General features: G+C 42.4%; 1 protein-coding gene across 6 annotated transcripts in view; it reads left to right on the forward strand.

Moving 5' to 3' along the window:
- The window catches only part of PLEKHA6 (pleckstrin homology domain containing A6), a 300,893-nt gene that overhangs the window by 53,180 nt on the left and 224,707 nt on the right, over positions 1-23,006 (forward strand). Inside the window, exon 1 of one of the 6 annotated variants that reach the window (XM_053706701.1) lies at positions 21,342-21,449. The exons of the other annotated variants lie outside the window; for them this stretch is intronic. The gene's annotated coding sequence lies outside the window, so the exon portion shown is untranslated. Of the gene's footprint in view, positions 1-21,341; positions 21,450-23,006 lie in introns of those variants that run through there. 6 annotated transcript variants of the gene reach the window in all.

Raw genomic sequence — 23,006 nt, forward strand, 5'->3', positions numbered from 1 at the left:
TTAAGCATTCATTAAACACTGGACACTTATTGCAGCGGGAATAGATATAGATTAGATTATAATGCGTCTGGACACTTCTGTTCCACCTGCTGCTCACGCCAATTAATATTTGACTATATGGCATTGCTTGGAGGAAGCCAATGGGCTGGGCTACTATGCTACAACACCTGTATGATCTGAGAAAAAAAGGGCATATTTTCCTTTGCCCCTGTGTGAGGCCCCATCATGGGTGAGGCCTTAGGCGATCGCCTATTTGGCCTAATGGTAGAGCCGCCTCTGAATGTCAGATAAAGTGTATAGCACTGTGAAAAAGTGTCATGAAGCCATGTGCCAGATTTATGGCCACAGAGAACTAGCACAAGCAAACTATGCAATGGTGAACTGTGCCGTGTATTCTATACCCAAGTGTGTCACAATGAAATGAGCCTGATAAGCTGTGTATGTGATAATGTTAGAAGCACAAATGTTTTCCTTGTTATATTTTATTTCTATTGTGACACAATATCAGAGAACTATATGTATGTTGTGTGTCTGTGCTTTCTCTATAAGTTGATTTCTTTATTATTTATTGTTCTAATATTTTCAAAGATTTGCTTCCTCTGCATTCAGTAAAAAGTTTTAAAATAAATTCTTGAAACATTCTGGGGTTATGCACTATTTTGTCTTTTTTTTTTTTTTTTTTAAATCTACAATTTAGGTGTTGCAGCTGTGGTACTTAGATATGCCTTTTGCAGTACTTGATATAAAAAGGTTGAAGAACTCTGCTCTAGCTGAATCCTGAAAAAAAAAAAAGTTTGTGTTTCACGTCCCTTTAATAGAAAGTGGGGTTTAAGAGGCAGTTGTTGAGGTCTGTTCATCCTGCAGACCCTGTCATTCTGCCATTCCCTTCTACATGCAGGATATAACAGGTTTGTGGAACATAGCCATATACTCTCTGGATTCCTGTGTATCTTCCCACCTCCCCAGGGCAGAAGTCTTTGCCTTTCTGTCACTTCACTGCACAGACTTTAGTGTCATCTGACAGTTCTCTCTCTTCTTTTACCAAACTCCACCTCACCCACCTAGTATGACTGATCGCTAACACAGAGCAACTGTGAGAAATAAGTGGTGTGAGGTTGCATTTTATGGGGGAAACAAGAAAAAAATATATCTGTTTATTGCAATAGTGGTGAAAGCAAAAACACTTTTATTGAAATTCCATTAAAATATAAGGAAATACAAACAGAAAACACAATCACTGCCTCATGCTGGCTGCAACTTGCTTTATGCCCTTGTGAGAAGAGCAAATTTAATTAAAAGGGACATGATAGTCAAAATTAAACGTTCATGCTTCAGATAAAGCATGCAATCTCAAGAGACGTTTCAGTTTACTTATATTGCCAGATTTTGTTCTTTGTTCTTTTGGCATCCTTTGTTAAAAAGCATACCTAGGTAGGCTCCAGACCAGCAATGTGCTACTGGGAGCTAGCTAGTGATTGGCTACACACATATGCCTCTTGTCACTGGCTGCCCGATGTGTTCAGCTAGCTCCCAGCAGTGCACTGGCACTCTGCACATCTGCAGTGATGTCCCAGAATTGTAAGGACGCTGGTGAAACTCTTCCAATGACAATGCACGTTATGATAACTGTTAACCGTTAAATCTAATAATAAAAAAAAGGAAATTTATGCTTACCTGATAAATTTATTTCTTTTACGATATGACGAGTCCACATATTTCATCCTTACTTGTGGGATTACGCCTCCTGGTTAGCAGGAAGTGGCAAAGAGCTCCACAGCAGAGCTGTATATATAGACCCTCCCTTCCCTCCCCTCCAGTCATTCGACCGAAGTTAGGAAGAGAAAGGAAAAGCCAAGGAGCAGAGGTGACTGAAGTTTAACAAAAAATAAAAATCTGTCTGTAGATAACAGGGTGGGCCGTGGACTCGTCATATCGTAAAAGAAATACATTTATCAGGTAAGCATAAATTTCCTTTTCTTTTACAAGATATGACAAGTCCACGGATTTCATCCTTACTTGTGGGATACAATACCAAAGCTATAGGACACGGATGAAAGGGAGGGAAAAGGGAGGGACAAGACAGGGACCTAAATGGAAGGCACAACTGCCTGAAGAACCTTTCTCTCCAAAACAGCCTCAGAAGAAGGAAAAGTATCAAATTTGTAAAATTTGGAAAAAGTATGAAGAGAAGACCAAGTTGCAGCCTTGCAAATCTGTTCAACAGAAGCATCATTTTTAAATGCTCATGAGGAAGCCACAGCCCTAGTGGAATGAGCCGTAATTCTGTCAGGAGGCTGCCTTCCAGCAGTCTCATATGCCAAACGGATGATACTCTTCAGCCAAAAAGAAAGAGAGGTAGCCGTAGCCTTTTGACCCCTACGTTTCCCAGCAAAAACCACAAACAATGAAGATGTTTGACGAAAATCCTTAGTCGCCTGTAAGTAAAACTTTAAGGCGCGAGCTACATCTAAGTTATGTAACATACGCTCCTTCTTAGAAGAAGGGTTAGGACATAATGAAGGAACAACAATTTCCTGATTAATGTTCTTGTTAGAAACAACCTTAGGAAGAAAACCAGGTTTGGTACGTAACACCACCTTATTAGCATGGAAAATAAGGTAAGGTGTATCACATTGTAAAGCCGAAAGCTCAGAAACTCTGCGAGCAGAAGAAATAGCAACCAAAAATAAAACTTTCCAAGATAATAACTTAATATCAATGGAATGCATGGGTTCAAATGGAACCCCTTGAAGAACCTTAAGAACTAAATTCAAACTCCAAGGTGGAGCAATTGGTCTAAACACAGGCCTGATTCTAGATAGAGCCTGACAAAAGGATTGAACATCTGGAACATCTGACAGACGTTTGTGTAACAGAATAGACAAAGCAGAAATCTGTCCCTTTAAGGAACTTGCTGACAACCCTTTCTCCAATCCTTGGAGGAAAGCTAAAATCCTGGGAATCATAACCCTAGTCCATGAGTAGCCCTTGGATTCGCACCAATAAAGATTTTTACGCCATATCTTATGGTAAATCTTTCTAGTAACAGGCTTTCGTGCCTGAATCAAAGTATCAATGACCCCCTCACGTATTGCACTATTTCACTATCCCCACTGGTCCCTTTTTTTTTTTTTTTCTCTTCCCCCCCTCACTTAGACCTCTTGTAATTCCACTCTTGGGGCATCCCCCCCCCCCCTTAAAATTTTCTTTATAATAGCACACTAATAGTTTTTCGTTCACGTTTTATTCTTCACAATCACATATAATATATGGAAAGATTCCTCCTCACTTCCCGCACACCTCCACAGACCATGCCTCCTAAAATCAAAGATAAAAAATCGCGTCTATCTGATGCTTTGGTGGAACATACTAGTGAAGGAAGTAATCCTAGACTTGATCTCCAACCACTAGTTAATCAACTTAGCGATATCTTTTTACCCCAATTTGAATCCCTTAAAACTCAAATATCCAGTCTATCATCTGAATTAAAAGTATTTTCCAATAGACTTACTGAGGCAGAAGACCGAATATCTATAACAGAAGACATTTGTAATGACCATGCATTAAGAATATCTGAACTTGAAAAGAAAAATATGACGCTAATAACTAGGATAGACGATCTAGAAGATAGATCTAGGCGGAGTAATCTAAAAATTATAGGCTTACCGGAAACAGAACAGTATAGAAATCTTTTGCAATTTGCAACAACAACTCTCCCGCTAGCCCTAGGAATAGAGCAGCTCCAGCTTCCAATAGCTGTAGAAATAGCCCACAGGCTGGGCCCACCTAGAACTGGAGCTAACGGAAAAACTATTCATAGACCAATATTAATTAAATTCTTGAGTTTCCAAGATAAAACCAATATCCTCAGAGCATACAGAAAGATTGAAAATGTTCAAGTGGGAGATAGCAGGATTTTAGTTTTTCAAGATTACTCTGCTGAAACAGCTGCCAGAAGGAAGGAAATGGCACCCTTTTGTACAAGGCTGATCCAAGAGGGTCTCTCAGCAAGATTAGTGTACCCTGCAAAAATATTTATACAAGAGAAGGAGGGAATATCTAGACTAAATAGTCGAGAGGAAGCTAAAGCCTATCCGGAAAAACATAAGATATCTCTTACATGAAAATGGGTGACCACAAAATAGGCGCACTGGTAATTGGTCATATTACCGGCTCTCCCTCTTTTTCTTTTCTATTTTATGCTGGGTTTGTTTTTTTTGTTTTTCTTTTTCCAACTTTTTTGAAAATGTCAGAAATGGAAAAGGTACATAATGTTATTGGAATTAAAATGTGTTTTAGTTATTGTAAATTGGTATATAAAATAGAGGAGTGCCTAGGTGGCACCCCGGCTGTAAAGGTTTTGTTGTTGTATGAAAGGTTGTTTTTTTTTTGTTTGTTTGTTTTTTCTCGCTCTCCCTCTGTCTTGCTCTCTCTCTGCTCCAGCCTGCCTTCCTCTTCTCCTCCTCACCTCCACTTATCCCTCATATCTTTCTAGTTGTTGACTTGGTCCCCAATGACGGGGAATATTAGATGTCTTTCATGGAATGTGGGGGGCATCACCTCCCCAATCAAAAGGAAAATGATAATTAGACAACTGGGCAAATATAGCCCTGATATAGCACTACTACAAGAAACTCGCTTGAAAGCGGAGGAAGTACTTAAGCTTAAAAGTAAATGGGTTGGGGAGGTGATAGCCACCCCTTGTTCTGGAAGGAAAAAGGGAGTTGCGATTCTGATAAATAAAAAATTATCTTATAATATCTTAAATACTATTTTAGATCCGTATGAGAGATGGCTAGTTCTGGAAATTGAAATCAATAATTTTCGGATGGTGATATGTAACGTATATGGTCCCAACAATACAGATTCCAGCTTCTGGAATAGTTTGATGTTCCTGCTGTCTAAGTTCCATGGTCAAAATTTAATTTTAGCAGGAGACTTTAACCTGATCCCCTCTGATATATTGGACAAATTTACTCCCATAAATTCAGCTTTCTCCAAACAGAAAGCACATATTTTCAAACAAATTTGTAAAAGCCTTAAACTCCACGACATCTGGCGTTTACAACATCCAGATACCAGATCATTTTCCTGCAACTCTAAAAGTTATGGATCTTTTTCCCGTATAGATCTTTTTCTACTGTCTAGCTCATTAATTAAATTAGAAATTAAGACAGAGATATTTGACATATTGATTTCAGATCATGCCATCATCTCATTAGATCTTCAATTAAAACCAGTGCAAAATAATGAAAGAAACAATTTCTATTTTCCGAATTTCTTGGTAAACAACTTTGAATTTAATAATTGGTTAAAACATAAGTGGCGAGAATTTGAGCAGACGAATAGAGAGTATAGAGGGAGAGCAGAAATATTTTGGGAAACCGCCAAAGCCTACTTAAGAGGCGATATTAAAGCCTATATGATCTAAAAAAAAAGGAAACGTTTAGAAAGGGAGGTCCAACTATCTAGACAAGTCCAGAACGCACATCGTAAATATCTCTATAATCCTTCTAAACAACTAAGAGAGAAATATAATGCTCTCAAGGCAGAAAGAGATATCTTTATTAAGAAAAAAGTTGAATTACAAAAACTTAGAATTAGCATCAAATATAAAGGCCAATATGGAAAATCCGCCAAATATTTATCCATACTAGATAAAGCGAGGAAAAAAATCAAATATAATAGAAGCCATTAATGATGGGATAAATAGAGTCACGGAACAGTCCAAAATAAAAAATGTCTTTCTAGAATACTACCAAAATTTATATGAAGCCAAAGAGATTAATGTTGACAAAAAGAATATATTTTGGCATGGGATTAACTGGCCTAAAATAACGCCAGAAGCCTGTGACACTCTTAATAGACCAATAACAAATGAGGAAGTCTTGGAAGCTATAAATAACACCAAAGCTAATAAACCCCTGGGCCCAGATCAAATACCTATTGAAATCTATAAAATACTTAAAGCAGAGATAGTGGGCATTTTAGTTTCATTGTTTAATGGATATTATGTTGAGGGTCTAAGCATGTCTAAATACTTTACGGCTTCAATTATATCATTGATCTTGAAAAAAGGGAAGAATCCATTAGATCCCAAGTCATATAGACCCATCTCATTACTCAATGCAGATTATAAGCTATTGACACATATTGTTGCAAATAGATTAAAATCCTGTCTTGACCCCATCATACATCCCGATCAAACGGGATTCATGTCTCAAAGAACTTCTACGAAAAATATTAGGAAGATAATCTTACTAATAGAGCATTTCTGGCATAAAATAGCGGAGAGGAAAACAAATAACCAAGACTTCGCATTAATTACATTAGACGCCGAAAAGGCATTTGATTCGGTAGAATGGAAGCATTTATCCTCAACATTGGTCTCTTTCGGCTTCACAGGTCATTTTGTAAAATGTATTCAAACCATATACGATCATCCAAGGTCCAGCATTTTAATTAATGGTAGCTATACCACAGATCTTATTTTAAACAGGGGGACAAGACAGGGATGCCCACTTTCTCCTTTACTTTTTAATCTTGCCCTAGAACCCTTGGCTATTACTCTACGACAGGAGCTACAAGGCATCAGATTAGGGCAAGAAAAAGTGGTATTAGCATTATATGCAGATGACTTGATGCTATGCGTAAGAAACACAAAGAGGAGTATACCACAGGCACTAAAGATCATTGACCTGTTTAGTTCTTTTTCGGGCTATAAAATAAATGTTAGTAAATCTGAAATGTTATGGCTACATAAGACTAAGGCAAGCATTCAAGAACATCCTTTTCAAGAGGTCGATAGTATTAACTATTTAGGATTAAATCTACATTCCGACCCTAATAAATGGTATAAACTTAACTATTCTATCTTCTTTAAAAAAGCATCAGAAAAAATGCAACGTCGGTCAACATTTCCTATCTCCCTGTCTGCTAAAGTTATGATTATAAAAACTATTCTTTTTCCCCAATTGATGTATATAATGCAAAATCTACCATTATTTATAAAGACCCAAGATATAAAAAGATTCAATAGTGAGGCAGCTAACTTTATATGGAACAATAAAAGACATATGCTATCCATAACCAAACTATCTCTTGGATCCGAGGAAGGTGGCTTATCTTTTCCAGACATTAAAAAATATAATATCGCTATATATTAGCCCGATCAGCTTTTGACTGGCTAACAGAAGCTAATTATCTCACACATTTCCAAATTGAAAAATACCTATGTAAACCATATGCTTTAAAAGCCCTTTTACACTGCCCAGTGTCTCAGTTGCCAAAGGATATTAAAACAATGACTATAATATATAATACCATTGATGCCTGGCAAAAATTAAACATATCATTTGACATTAATTATGAGATTACTCCATTACTTCCAATACAAGGCAATCCAAAATTCACTCCTGGGTTATCTAATGGAGTTTATAATGTCTGGGCCCAGAAAGGCCTATCGAATGTATACCAATGTCTAAATAACCACCTTCAAATAAGAACGTTTGAGGAACTTGCTAGTAGTTTTTCTCTGTCAAACAAATTTTTTTTTGCCTATCTTCAGATTAGACATTTCATCACTGATAGCAAAATATCAATCCTCGATACTGAAGGATGGGGCAAAATTGAACAATATTTCATTTATTATAAATCGGGCCACCATAGCATCTCATTATTATACAAGATTATGCTTGCTAAACAGGGCCAATTGAGTATTAATAGTCTTTCTGAAAAATGGAATTCCTATTTCTCTGACGTATCTGTAGATATACTATATACAGGCTTTAAATGGGTCCAAAAAGCTACCATTTCTACATCCTGGAAAGAATCACACCTAAAGCTAATGAATAATGCATATCTCACACCTAGGAAAATGTCTAAATGGCTTACAAAACAGGCTTCTAATAGAGGTAACAATTGTTCCAGATGCAATAATGCAAATGCAGATATAGTCCATTGTTTCTGGGACTGTCCTAAAATTAAACAGTTCTGGCGCAAAGTCGAGTTCTGGATCAATAAGAGGTTAGAGAACAGAATAGAACTTACATCCAGATGCATCTTTTTCCTTGCCCCTACAGAAAACAACAGAAATAACCGTAACCTTATTAATACAGTGATTATGGTAGGGCTCAATCTTATCCTTAAAAGCTGGAAGAGTAACAGAGCTCCGTCGATCTCGTGTTTTTTAAACTCTGTGATGTCTCAAATAATTTTTGAGCAAATGACTATATCACCTTCACATAAGAAAAAGATTACAGCCTATTTTTCAACATGGTTAAGAGTCATACTATCTTATCCCAGAGATACACAATTCTCCCTCATCACTAGCCTGCGAAGAACAGAGTACTTTGAAACCTTAATTCTATCAGGGGTATTCCCTCCTGAATGGTATTGAGGTTCGGAATAGTGGATAGAACATCCTTAGTGGGGTGACGGGGACCGGGGGCGGCTGGTTGCGGAGAGAGTAATGAGTCAGAGATTTGGGTATCTCTTTTTTTTTTTTTTTTTTTTGTTTTTGTTTTTCCTGTTGTTTGTTTTTTTGTTGTATGAATGAAACTGCCTTCTCCCTAATAGGGATAAGGCAAAGGTCTTTCAAAATCAAAGGATAATGAACTCAAGAGTAATTGCTCTAGATAGAGCTAGAATTGTACAAAGTATACGAGAATCTATCTGTTTGTTGAATTCTTCTTTTGTTATAGCAAATGTACTTGTTTCCTTTCAATAAAAATTTGAAATAAAAAAAAAAAAAAAAAAAAGTATCAATGACCGAATCAGAGAACCCTAGCTTGGATAAAATCAAGCATTCAATCTCCAGGCAGTTAGCTGCAGAGAAACTAGATTCGGGTGATGGAAGGGTCCCTGAATGAGAAGTTCCTGCCTCAATAGAAGCTTCCACAGAGGCAGAGAGGACATGTCCACCAGATCCGCATACCAAGTCCTGCGTGGCCACGCAGGAGTGATTAGAATTACTGAAGCCCTCTCCTGTTTGATCCAAGCAATTACCCAGGGAAGGAGAGCAAACGGTGGAAACACATAAGCTAGGCTGAACAACCAAGGCACTGCCAAGGCATCTATCAGTTCGGCCTGAGGATCCCTTGATCTGGATCCGTATCTTGGGAGCTTGGCATTCTGACGAGACGCCATCAGATCCAATTCTGGTCTGCCCCACCTGCTCAGAAAGTCCGCTTCCCAGTTGTCCACTCCTGGAATGTATATTGCTGACAGATAACAAGAGTGAGCTTCCGCCCACCGAATTATCTTGGATACTTCTGTCATCGCTAAGGAACGCCTTGTTCCTCCCTGATGATTGATGTAAGCCACAGTCGTGATGTTGTCCGACTGAAACCGGATGAATTTGGCCGAAACCAACAGAGGCCAAGCCTGAAGCGCATTGAATATCGCTCTTAACTCCAGAATATTGATTGGAAGTAGAGACTCCGACCGAGTCCACACACCCTGAGCCTTCAGTAGACTGGTATCTGTTGTCACTATCACCTATGAGGGTCTGCGGAAGCACGTCCCTTGGGACAGATGATCCTGCGACAACCACCAAAGAAGAGAGTCTCTTGTCTCATGATCCAGATCTATCTGTGGAGACAAATCTGCATAGTCTCCATTCCACTGTCTGAGCATACTCAGTTGTAGAGGTCTGAGATGAAAACGAGCCAACGGAATTATGTCCATTGCCGCCACCATCAATCCAATTACCTCCATGCACTGGGCCACTGAAGGCCGAGGATTGAACTGAAGGGCTCGGCATGTATTCAGAATTTTTAACTTCCTGACCTCCGTCAAGAAGATTTTCATAGATACGGAATCTATTAGAGTTCCCAGGAAAGGAACCCTTGTCTGTGGAATTAGTGAACTCTTTTCTACATTCACCTTCCACCCGTGAGTCCTTAGAAAGGACAGAACCATGTCGGTATGCAACTTTGTCAGTTGGTAAGACGACGCCTGGATTAGAATATCGTCCAGATAAAGGTGCCACTGCAATGCCCCGCGGTCTGAGAACCGCCAGCAGAGACCCTAGAACCTTCGTGAAGATCCTGGGTGCCGTGGCCAGCCCGAAGGGTAGAGCCACGAACTGAAAATGTTTGTCTAGAAAGGCAAATCTTAGGAACTGGTGATGATCCTTGTGGATAGGAATGTGAAGATATGCATCCTTTAAGTCCACGGTAGTCATATATTGACCCTCCTAGATCAATGGAAGAATTGTCCGAATCGTCTCCATCTTGAAGGATGGGACTCTGAGAAACTTGTTTAGACTCTTGAGGTCTAAAATGGGTCAGAACGTTCCCTCTTTTTTGGGAACCACGAAAAGATTTGAGCAAAACCCCTGCCCCTGTTCTAGAATTGGAACGGGACAAATCACTCCCATAGTGGAGAGGTCTCTTACACAACTTAAGAACGTCTCTCTTTTTATCGGGTTTACAGATAATCGTGAAAGAAGGAACCGGAATTTTTGAATTCCAGTTGATACCCTTGAGACACGATTTCCAGTGTCCAAGGATCCTGAACGTCTCTTTTCCAAGCTTGGACAAAGAGAGAAAGTCTGCCCCCTACTAAATCCGGTCCCGGATCGGGGGCCGCTCCTTCATGCTGTCTTGGGAGCAGCAGCAGCCTTCTTGGGTTGTTTACCCTTGTTCCAAGCCTGGTTGGGTCTCCAGACGGACTTAGCTTGTGCAAAGTTCCCTTCCTGTTTAGCGGAAGAGGAGGAGGACACTCCCTTAAAATTTTGAAAGGAACGAAAATTACTCTTTCTACCCTTCTGCATAGATGTTTTATCCTGAGGTAAGAGATGGCCCTTACCTCCCGTAATGTCAGAAATAATCTCTTTCAAGTCAGGACCAAATTGAGTCTTCCCCTTGAAAGGAATAGACAAAAGCTTGGATTTAGAGGACACAGCCGCAGACCAAGACTTTAACCACAAGGCTCTGCGCTCTAGAATGGCAAAACCTGCATTCTTAGCCGCTAACTTAGCGATCTGAAAAGCGGCGTCAGTGACAAAGGAATTAGCCAATTTTAAGGCCTTAATCCTTTCCGTTATTTCCTCTAAAGAAGTCTCAGTCTTCAGAGATTCTTCTAAAGCATCAAACCAAAAGGCAGCCGCAGTTGTAACTGGAACAATACAGGCCGTCGGTTGTAAGAGGAAACCTTGATGAACGAATAGCTTTTTTAGCAGACCCTCCAATTTTTTATCCATGGGGTCTTTGAAAGCACAACTGTCCTCAATCGGAATAGTTGTACGCTTAGCTAGAGTAGAAATAGCACCCTCCACCTTAGGGACTGTTTGCCAAGAATCCCGCACAGTGTCAGCTATAGGGTACATCTTCTTGAACATAGAGGAAGGGGAGAACGGGATACCCGGTCTTTCCCATTCCTTGGTGACAATCTCTGAAATTCTCTTAGGAACCGGAAAGGGATCTGAGTAAGTAGGGACTTCCAGATATCTGTCTGTTACGGTTACCCTTAGTCTCGCTGAGAGATGGACCGCTTAGTAGCCTGGATCCCTATTGCTAAAGAGGGGAGAAGCTGCTTTCCATAGTATTCTATATGAGTCTCGCAAATATAGAATAATCTCCCTTAGCTGTAGTACAGCTAGGATACCCTTCTGCCCACAAAAACGAGTCAACGCTGCGATTGAGGGTCAAACAAGAACTCAGGACTGGGATGCCCAGCCTGCTTTTTATTAAGGTTACATGCACACAGGGCACTCCCAGGGGGAGAGGGGGGGGGGGAAGCACAAAATCCCCCATCACACATTTAGATAGAGAGCACTGTCCTTTGACAGGCCACAATAGGATTACAGTACTTAAGATAACAAGTTTACAAGTTCATCTTATCAATTAGCAGTCTGGCTCCAGAGGTCATTAGACAATGGGATTGGTTATCCCTAAACTTAGAGCTGAGGCCAGCAAAAATGTGTATTTAGGCAATAGTTTCTAAAAGCTGAAAAAAAAGAGTTAACTCTTTATGAAATGATACTTGTTACGGTTTTCTTGGAGCCCTTCTTAGGCGCTGGCTTGCTGGTTCAGGCATTGCTGCTGGGAAATAAGCTCTTCACAACAAAATAACTAATGCTTCTGTAACAGTGCTCCCTTTCTGTGGAACACTCTGGCAGACACGGTCTGACCCCTTTTCGGGGCAGACTAAGGCTGTCCAGACCGCTGGTTATGCGGGGCTGAGGTCTGTTTGTCTGGACAACCCGTCGGCGTTGCCATTCTGTTTCCCAGGTCTGTAAGTAATGGTGAAATTGAAGGGTTGCAACGATAAGCTCCAACGTAATAGCCTGCCGTTATCTCCAGAGACCCGGTTCAGCCACACCAACGGGTTATGGTCGGTGACCAGAGTGAACTCCTGACCATATAAATAGGGAGTCAATTTCTTTAATGCCCACACCAAAGCCAAACACTCCTTTTCGACCGCTGCATAGCTGACTTCGCGGGGCAGGAGCTTCCGGCTGATGTAGGCAACTGGATGCTCCCCTCCATCTTCGCCTACTTGGCTGAGGACAGCTCCCAGCCCGAACATGGAAGCGTCTGTATGGACGATAAAACGTTTGTTAAGGGCTGGGGCCGCCAAGACAGGAGCGTTAATTAGAGCATTTTTGAGAGCCTGGAAAGCCGTTTCACAGTGGGGAGACCACAGGACCTGTCGAGGTAAGTTCTTCTTGGTCAAGTCAGTCAGGGGTTTGGCAAGTGTGCTGTAGTCTGGTACGAACCGTCTATAGTACCCTGCCGTGCCCAGGAAGGCTAGGACCTGAGTCTTAGTGATGGGGGTGGGCCAATTGGCGACAGCTTCTATTTTGGCCGGCTCTGGTCGCTGCTTTCCACACCCCACCCGGTGACCCAGGTACTGTACCTCGGCCATCCCAAAGTGGCATTTTTCTGGCTTCAGAGTCAGGCCAGCAGCCCGGATCTGATCCAGAACCATTCCCACATGAGCTAAGTGGTCCTCCCAGGACTCACTGTGGATCGCTATGTCGTCCAGGTAGGCGCAAGCAAAACTCTGGAAGCCATCCAGGAGCCTATCCACCAAGCGCTGGAATGTAGCTGGGGCATTCTTCATCCCAAACGGCATTACCCTAAACTGATATAAGCCGAATGGGGTGACGAATGCCGACTTGGGGATAGCCTCCGGGGCCAGGGGAATCTGCCAGTAACCTTTGCAGAGGTCAATAGTGGTCAGGTAATTTCCCCTGGCTATACGATCGAGTAGCTCGTCTACCCTGGGCATAGGGTAAGCGTCCGTCACGGTATTTTCATTGAGCCTCCGATAGTCTACACAGAACCGGGTGGTCCCATCTTTCTTGGGCACCAAGACAACTGGGGAGGCCCATGGACTATCGGAGGGCTCAATTACCCTGAGCTGGAGCATCTCATCGATCTCCTTCTTCATTCCTGTCCTAACTGCTTCGGGGATTCGGTACGGAGCCTGGCGCAAGGGAGCTTGTCCCGGAGTATCTACCTGGTGGGTGGTTAAAGTAGTGTACCCTGGCTTCGGGGAGAAGGTGAGGTGTTTGGACTGGAGGAGTTGGTTGAGCTGCTCCCTTTCAGTGGGGCTAAGTCGGTCCCCTATCTGAACCTGCGCCACTATACCTGTGGGGAGACTCTTTTCTAATAGGTCTGGAATGGGTAAACTGTCGGGGTCTTCCTGAGGGGAACAACATACGGCCGTCACGTTCTCTGGTCGCTCAAAATATTCCTTGAGCATGTTTACATGGAATGTCTTTCTAAGATTGTTGTCATGGCAGCTAGCTATCACATAAGTGGTGTCTCCCCTTTTCTCTACGATCTGGTAGGGACCCTGCCAGGACGCCTGCAATTTGTCTGTCTTCACCGGCTTAAGTACTAACACCTTTTGTCCTATGGTGAAGATTCTCTTTCGGGCCCCCCGATCGTACCATACTTTCTGTCTTCTCTGGGCCAACTGGAGATTAGCCCGCACGGATTTGGCTAATTGCTCCATTCGGTCCCTGAGTTCCAGCACGTATGGCACAATGGGGACACCGTCAGCCTCCATCTCTCCCTCCCAGTGCTCCCGGATCAGGTTTAGGGGTCCCCGTACCTTTCTTCCGTAGAGCAACTCGAAGGGAGAGAACCCTGTCGTTTCCTGGGGCACCTCCCGATAAGCAAATAGGAGGTGTGGCAGGAAGCGTTCCCAGTCTCGGTATTCCTGAGTGAACGTCTTGAGCATTTGCTTGAGGGTCCCATTGAACCTCTCACACAGCCCGTTCGTCTGGGGGTGGTATGGGGAGCTCAGGAGGGACTTAATTTTGCAAACCTGCCAGAGTTGTTGGGTTAATTCAGCCGTAAATTGGGTGCCTCTGTCGGATAGGATTTCTTTTGGAAATCCTACCCGGGAGAACACCTGTACTAGTGCATTCGCTACCGTATCCGCTTGTATGTTGGATAGGGCGACAGCCTCTGGGTACCTGGTAGCGTAGTCCACTACGGTAAGAATGTAGCGCTTACCGGAGGGACTAGGGGTAGCCAGTGGTCCCACTAGGTCAATAGCAACCCGGCTGAAGGGTTCCTCTACAATGGGCATATTTACTAGCTGGGCTTTAGGGTGATCGCCTCGCCTTCCTACTCGTTGACACACATCGCAGGTGTTACAGTAAGTTCTAACGTCAGCGTGCACCCCTGGCCAAAAGAACGTGTGAGTAATGCGGTGTAGGGTACGGGTAACGGCTAGGTGGCCTGCTAAGGGGATGTCGTGGCCTATTTTGAGGATTTCTTGACGGTATTTGTGGGGCACTACCAGCTGTCGCCTACGCTGTCCCCTTTTCTCTGTCCAGCGGTATAGTTTCCCTTTTTCCCATAAGAATGTTTCGTTATCTGCCCCGCCCCCTCCGGTCTCTGCTCGTTCCCGGTACTTTTGTAAGGTCGGGTCAGTCTTAGACTCTGCCTCGAAAGCATCTGGGGTGTCCCAGGGTATGGGGCCTAACCTGTCAGGCAAGGTCGGGGTAGGTCTTACCTGTGTCTCCCTCACTGGTGAGAGCTCTCGCTCTGTCCGGGCTTGGGCCCGTGTAGTCACTGGGTCCGCCTCGTTGTTGCATACTGGAGCATAGGCAGAAGTCATGGGGCCCAAATCGTTGCCCAGTAGTACTTCGGCAGGTAAATTATCCATTAGGCCCACGTTCACAGCCCCCTTTCCCGCTCCCCAATCAAGATGCACTTTAGCTGTTGGAATTTTGTACACATCCCCCCCCGCCACTCTAACGGCCACAGTCTGTCCGGATCGCTTGTGCTCTGGCACCAAATGACTCTGTACCAGCGTGATAGTAGCCCCTGTGTCTCGCAATCCCTCGGTAGATCGCCCCTCGAGCCATACCCTCTGCCGATGGTGCTGGCGGTTATCTGAGGCAGCATATACAGGGTCTGCCTCGTGAAGCGGCCCCACATATCCCTCCATAGGGGCCTCTTGGTTAACACAGAGGGCCCGGGCCGGACGATAGGACCCAGAGGGGTAATTGTAATTCCTGGGTGTCTGGTGCGTATTAAGGGGGCAGCTAGCCATGAAATGCCCTGGTTGCTTGCATCGGTGGCAAGTCGGTCTGTGACGCTCAGAGCTGTTATTGGGTGGCCCTGAGTATCGGACGGGCCCTGTGGGCACCGGGGCTCGGAATTCAGCACGAGGGGGTGCACGGTAAACCTCTCTGGGTTCGACCCGTGCTGGAGCTCGGTAGTTCATGGGTTCGTGAAGACGGGAGTCATAATGTTCATCAGCCAATTTGGCTGCTTCTTCTAAGGTAGAAGGCCGCCTGTCTCGCAGCCATTCCTTCCCTTGCTGTTCCATGCCATTATAAAAATGTTCTAAGAGAAACAATTGTAAAATTTCCTCCCCAGTCACCGCTTTACTTCCGCTCAGCCAGTGATTTGCCGCTCTCCGCATTCGGTGCGCCCATTCCATATGGGTATCGTTAGGCTTCTTTTCCGTGCCCCGAAACTGTCGGCGATACGTGTCCGGAGTTACAGCGTACCGTCGCAACAGTGTCTCCTTAACTAGCTCATACTGTGTCACTTCCTTAGCACCCAGAGTACGAAAGGCTTCCAGGGCTCGCCCGGATAGTTTCCCAGACAATATCGTGGGCCACTCTCTGTTGGGAATCTGGTGCAGGGCACATTGCCTTTCGAAGTCCGCCAAATATTCATCAATCCCTGTCTCGCTCTCTAGAAAGGGTCGAAATGCCGTATAGGGTATCTTGGGCCTCCCAGCATTTTCGACAGGGATGATTACCTGCGGGGCTACAGCATTGCGGTGTGCGTTCGCTAGGTTGAATTCGTGGGCTCGAGTCTCTCGTATATCCTCGTCCGCCTCCGCCATCAACTGCTGTACCAATTCCATGGAGGGGTTCGGCCCGTATAATGAGAGCCTTTCCCGAACAATCCTGGTTTTTTCGTCACTAATCGTGGTCGGTGTTTCCGCCATTGTGAAGCTCTGATCCAGTTCGTTCAATTCTGCGATCAGCTCTCTCCTCGGCCGGTTGCTGGCGTACCCCCCTCTGCTTTCAAGTAAATCCTTTAGGGTTGTACGCTTCAATTTTTCGTAAGCGCTCTCCATCCGTTCTGTACCTCTCCTAGGAAATCCAGGAAAATCCCGCCGCTGCCGCCAAATGTTACGGTTACCCTTAGTCTCGCTGAGAGATGGACCGCTTAGTAGCCTGGATCCCTATTGCTAAAGAGGGGAGAAGCTGCTTTCCATAGTATTCTATATGAGTCTCGCAAATATAGAATAATCTCCCTTAGCTGTAGTACAGCTAGGATACCCTTCTGCCCACAAAAACGAGTCAACGCTGCGATTGAGGGTCAAACAAGAACTCAGGACTGGGATGCCCAGCCTGCTTTTTATTAAGGTTACATGCACACAGGGCACTCCCAGGGGGAGAGGGGGGGGGGAAGCACAAAATCCCCCATCACACATTTAGATAGAGAGCACTGTCCTTTGACAGGCCACAATAGGATTACAGTACTTAAGATAACAAGTTTACAAGTTCATCTTATCAATTAGCAGTCTGGCTCCAGAGGTCATTAGACAATGGGATTGGTTATCCCTAAACTTAGAGCTGAGGCCAGCAAAAATGTGTATTTAGGCAATAGTTTCTAAAAGCTGAAAAAAAAGAGTTAACTCTTTATGAAATGATACTTGTTACGGTTTTCTTGGAGCCCTTCTTAGGCGCTGGCTTGCTGGTTCAGGCATTGCTGCTGGGAAATAAGCTCTTCACAACAAAATAACTAATGCTTCTGTAACACTGTCCATCTTACACAATTTTTCTGGAGGGATCACAATAGAGTCACAATCATCCAGAGTCAATAAAACCTCCTGAAGTAACAGGCGGAGGTGTTCCAATTTAAATCTAAAGGACATGACGTCCGAATCTGTTTGGGGTAAAGCACTACCTGAGTCAGACAGCTCCCCTTCAGACAAAATCTCTTTACCCTCCAATCTAGAACACTGGGAGGGTACATCAGAGATAGCCATCAAAGCATCAGAAGCTACAGGGATACCCTGCAATTCTGTCCTGCTACGTTTGCCTTGTAACCCTGGTAACTTAGACAAGACCTCTGTAAGGGTAGATGACATAACTGCAGCCATATCCTGCAAAGTGAAAGAAGCAGACGCAGATGGCGCAGCTTGAGCTGGTGTTAAAGGCTGTGACGCTTGGGGAGAAGATTGCGGCAAATCCTGAATCTCATTGGATAGAGAATCATCTTTAAAAAATAATTTCTCTTTACCTTGTACTGCTCTCTCCACACAATTGTCACAAAGTGTGACAGGTGGTTCCACAATGGCATCTAAACACATGAGACATGTACTCTGTTCCATGTCTTCCATAATAACAGATGCAAGTTACCAACTTAGTCAGATCTCTTTTAAATAATAGATTACTGTTTCTTTAAATAACAAAAAGCTTTAATGACCTAAACGTGCACTGTGTCTTTAAATATTTCTTAAATCCCAATAAATTTGACAAGCTAATAACAACAGTAATTACATACTGTTCCTTTAAATAGCAAAAACGATTACTCTGCTTTAATAAAAATCAAGTTTTTAAAACACTATGGGGAATCTCATAGAAGCTCCTTTTTAAAACTTCACATAGGCGTTAGAAGAGAAAAGGAGTTAACAATCCAGTCACCCTGCCACAGCTCTGCTGCGGCTCCTACCTAACTCTGGATGAGAACCGGACTGCGTGACCTCCCTGATGTTTACAGCGCTCTTGTAATGTAGTTAGAAGCTGCACCGGACCAGAGTAATTGCCACCGGCCTAAACAGCCACGCAATATCGCTTCAGAAAGCTCGCAAATGTAGCCCCGCCCATCGTGGGCGTCACCAAAAAAACGGAACTCAGAAAAATAAATGTTTTAAACGAGATCTGCCCTAAGTGATTTTAGAACATCCCCAGCGTCAGCCACCATAAATAAAGTCTGCCCTTTTCAATAAAAGCAAACATCTTAAGTAGAAATTAAATATCCCAGTGCTCTAGGCTAAAACCTGCCTGACTGTCCGGGAAAAATAACCCCTGTAAGGCTTTCTACTGTAACACAGCACAGTTAGTTCAGAGTTCTGCTGCAAGCCCCTGAATAAAAACTGCACCTACCTCCATGCTGAGTAACAGCATGATATCACTCACAGTATCCAGAGGTCCACTATCCCCTCCAGAGGTCCTGTGGATAAGAAAAAAAAGGCCTTAGGCAAATCACTAAGTCCATCTCCAGGCAACACCAATAGGGGAGGCATAGTGAAAGTAAAACTCCACCAGTTCCCCACAATTGGTCCTTCAGAAGCTGGCCAGAATAAAAATAGTACACACAGGCACCATTTAAACTAAAAAAAAAACTCTTGATTGAAGAATCTAAACTAATACCTCACTTTACCTCTTCCTATCACTAACACAGGCAAAGAGAATGACTGGGGGGGGGGAGGAGCTATATATACAGCTCTGATGTAGTGCTCTTTGCCACTTCCTGCTGACCAGGAGGCGTAATCCCATAAGTAAGGATGAAATCCGTGGACTCGTAATATCTTGTAAAAGAAATAATAAGCTTGTCACTGAGAATTCTCTCTGCATTTAAAATAGAAAAAAAAACACCTTAAAGAGACATGATACTCCCTTTAAAGGAATATTAAACTCAAACTTAGTTTTTTTATTATGTGAGGGAACATACTTTTTAACCATCTATGATGTTGCAGGATTGTCAGGGTTGTGAGGTCTATTCGCTACCCCTCTGGAAGCTTCTACCTAACAGTACAAATGTGCTGGTTTACAACTACCTGGCTCCGCCCACAACAAACCAATGCCAAGTACATAGGATATTATTCAATTCTGTGCCTTTGTGCGGGTTTGTGGGTTCCTGTATGTGTCAGCATGTGAGTGGTGTGCATGCTTATGTGGATTATCTGTGCACATATGTTTGTATGTGTTTGTGTGCTTATTTTCATTTATACATTTACTACAAGTAATCCCTGCTCTCCAGTCTTAAAGGGACATGAAACCCCAAATTATCTTTCATGATTGAAAAAGAAATTTTTTCTCTGTTCTCTTGGTATCTTTTGTGGAAAAGTAGGGATGTATTCTCAGGAGAGTGCACGTGTCTGAAGCACTATATGGCAGCAGTTTTGCAGGAATGTGATGCATTTGCAAGAGCACAAGATGGCAGCAGTATTTCCTGCCATATAGTGCTCCGTACACCTACCAAGGGATCTCTTCAACAAAGAATACCATAAGGCCTAAGCAAATTTGATAATATAAGTAAATTGGAAACCTCTTTAACCCTTTGATGACAGGGTTAATTTGTCTACATCGCAACAACGTTCTGATGTAAACAAATTGAAATCCCGTGATCGTGCACGTGATTGAAAGATTTCAATGATGCGATTGGGTCAGGGGGGTGACCCTATGACACTAGGCACACCCTCCAGACTGCGGTCGCATCCTGGAAGCGCCGTTGGCTTCAGGACAGCCAAACTAGAACGTTCTATTCTGTTCTAACATCGCTAAAGCCTGGCGCGGTTAGGATGGAATAGAACGTCATAACGGAGTTAAAAGATTAATTATTGTATGCTCTGTATGAATTACAAAATTTTTTTTTTTTGGGTCTCATATCCATTTTAGCATCATACAGTATCTGAGCCCCATATCTGGGACTATAAATACCACAAACTTCTGTTGCCAAAATGCGACTAAACGTCTTCATTTTTTCTTTTATCTAGCTGTTTGCTGCTTGTGAGCATACTCCAAATATATCAACATATCTATTTATATGTCAGCAACATTGATTAAAAAAAAACAAAACTGCAAAATCTGTCTGCACGCCACATTTCATAAATATTGATGCAGTGCTTTTTGCTGTAGGTTAGACTAAATTTAAAACTTAAAGGGCAATAATAATAGAAAAATGACATGCTCTGATTCATTAGAGCATGTCATTTTAAGACTATCGACCCTACACTATTGGGTTAAACACACAGTAGAAGTACCTTGCTCCAAAGTTTTTAATCGCTGAAAACAGGGTTTAACAATGACTCTCTCTCTCTCTCTCTCTCTCTCTCTCTCTCTCTCTCTCTCTCTCTCTCTCTCTCTCTCTCTCTCTCTCTATATATATATATATATATATATATATATATATATATATATATATATATTAAAGGACCAGTAAATAGAGTAGATTTGCATAATGAACAAATGCATGATCAAAAGACAATGCAATAGCACTATGGGGCCTATTTAACATGCTGCAAATGCAGCGGTTTTCGCTGCTCCTTAACTCGTCTGCCTCCTCTGAGGTGACGGACAGCAATCATCCTGATCAGATACGATCGGGATGATTGACACCCCCTGCTAGCGGCCAATTGGCCGCGAATGTGCAGGGGGCAGCATAGCACAAGCATTTCACCAGAAATGCTTGTGCATTGTTAAATGCAGACAGCGTATGTGCCTATCGGCATTTAGCGATGTCGGGCGGACATGATCTGCTACAGCAAAGTTGTTTAAAATTACATGCTCTATCTGAGTCATGAAAGTTAAATTTTGACTTAAAAAATGGCAACTTTGGAATAGAAGGTTCATGGGTTCAATCATACAATATGTATATTTCATACCATTTGTCTTAAGAAACAGTACACTGCAGAAATATAAATACACCACTAGTTTATTTTATGTAACACAAGCAGTGACTCTAGATGAGCAAGTAAAGGGTTAAGTGCTTAGGCTACAGGTAAAGAGCTGGATATCCGTCCTTGATCTGGTTGGCTGATTTAAATAAACACACCTCTCTCCCCCCTCCTCTCTGCATACTGTTGCAGGTAAATAAGCATGTGTGCTCACCAGAGGCGGAAATAAAACCTGTGCAGGCAGAGAGCTCCAAGCCTGCGTGTAGAAAACATCCATGACAGAGAACTCAGCTCTACCCAAAGAGACAGCGCCACCTCTCCTAACCTATGTGAGTGCTGAGAATATTTGTATAGTGCTATGAAAACAGTGAGAACGTAGAGGGTTTGAGAAAGGACTGAATGGGAGAGATGAAAGAAAAAAGATCTATGTATAGTTGAGTCTAGTGAGAACTGTACAAGGTGTGCTGCTGATCTGGGATTCCTACAATAATAGTCAAAATAAATATGATCATGTCACAAAGTGAGGACAAGAAGAACTCTCATTGGGCTTTGGGAATAAGAGACAGATGGGACAAGAAATGATCTTATAAAGTTGTATATAAGATGGTTGGTGCATGTTATGGAAGAGTCCTGGTTGCAGGTCACAACATACTGATTGTGAGCACAGCCTGGGGACGTGAGTTTCTTTAGGGAGTGTCACTGTCTGTGACTTTCCCAGGTGGCACAGACGGATGATGACACACTGGCACGTTCTGTTTTGTTTTTTTGTTTTAATTTTACAGTCTTATGTTTTAGAGTATTACATATTCATAGGTTTTCATATGAATTCCTTACTTTAACTTCCCTCATTCATGTAATAATTTTGCTGTTCATAACGCCCTTTAGATTTAACATTAATAGTATCTCTTTATAACGTTACTTCTTGCATTTGTTTACAAAAATATTTTACTAAATTTCATATTTTATAAACGTATTTTCCCTTAAACCACTGTAGCTTTTGTTTTGTCCTTTACAGTTATAAAGTTGCAGACATTCAAATCAAATTAAGACTTTAATAACTGAGGAATTGCATTATTGGCCAACAGATATACATACTTATTTGTGTTATTATTATCGTTTATTTTTAAAGCGCCAACATATTACGCAATGCTATAACATTCAGTATACAGCTATAGGATACAATAAACAGAAGACATACAGTATACATAAATTGTATGTATACAGTTATGGAGTACATAAATGGTAAAGGTAGAGGGCCCTGCTCTTGAATAACTGTAAGCTGTAAACCATCTTTACATAAAATGATCGACAGGACAGGTGGACATGTGCTGGGCCGGACTGAAAATAAAATGCAGCCCTGGAAAATATGAAGTCCAGCCCTATGTTCCATTGAGACGGTGGAATGCACATGCCCCATTACTGGGACACTCCTTCCCCAATATTATTTTCAGAATTAAAGTATATTACTTTGTATTAAATACAAATGTCAGATTGATGCTATATATCAACCTTACAACCCAATTGCATCAATTAATCACCCCTTTAAATTGTGGCTTTCCAGCCTCAGGTGCTGCAGCCCTCCGGGAAATCTCCTGGTATCCTGGTAGGCCAATCCGGCACTGGACATGTGAGCTTACATTTTAAAGGAATCTGTAAATTGTCTGATATTTAATACTTAGTGAAATAATATATTGCAGAATACAGTATTTTCCCATCATTTTACTGTATTTTTGTTTAGAGTTGATTCCTGTAAGGTTTTTGGAATATTTTGTGAACATTTCTACAATATATTTCTTACGTTTTTTTTTTAATAAACATTTTTACTAAGAGAACAGACCACTGCTAGCTAAGTAAAGACAAACAAAGTTAATATCACTTATCTATAT

This window comes from Bombina bombina, chromosome 3 (assembly GCF_027579735.1).
Source record: "Bombina bombina isolate aBomBom1 chromosome 3, aBomBom1.pri, whole genome shotgun sequence".
NCBI lineage: Eukaryota > Metazoa > Chordata > Amphibia > Anura > Bombinatoridae > Bombina > Bombina bombina.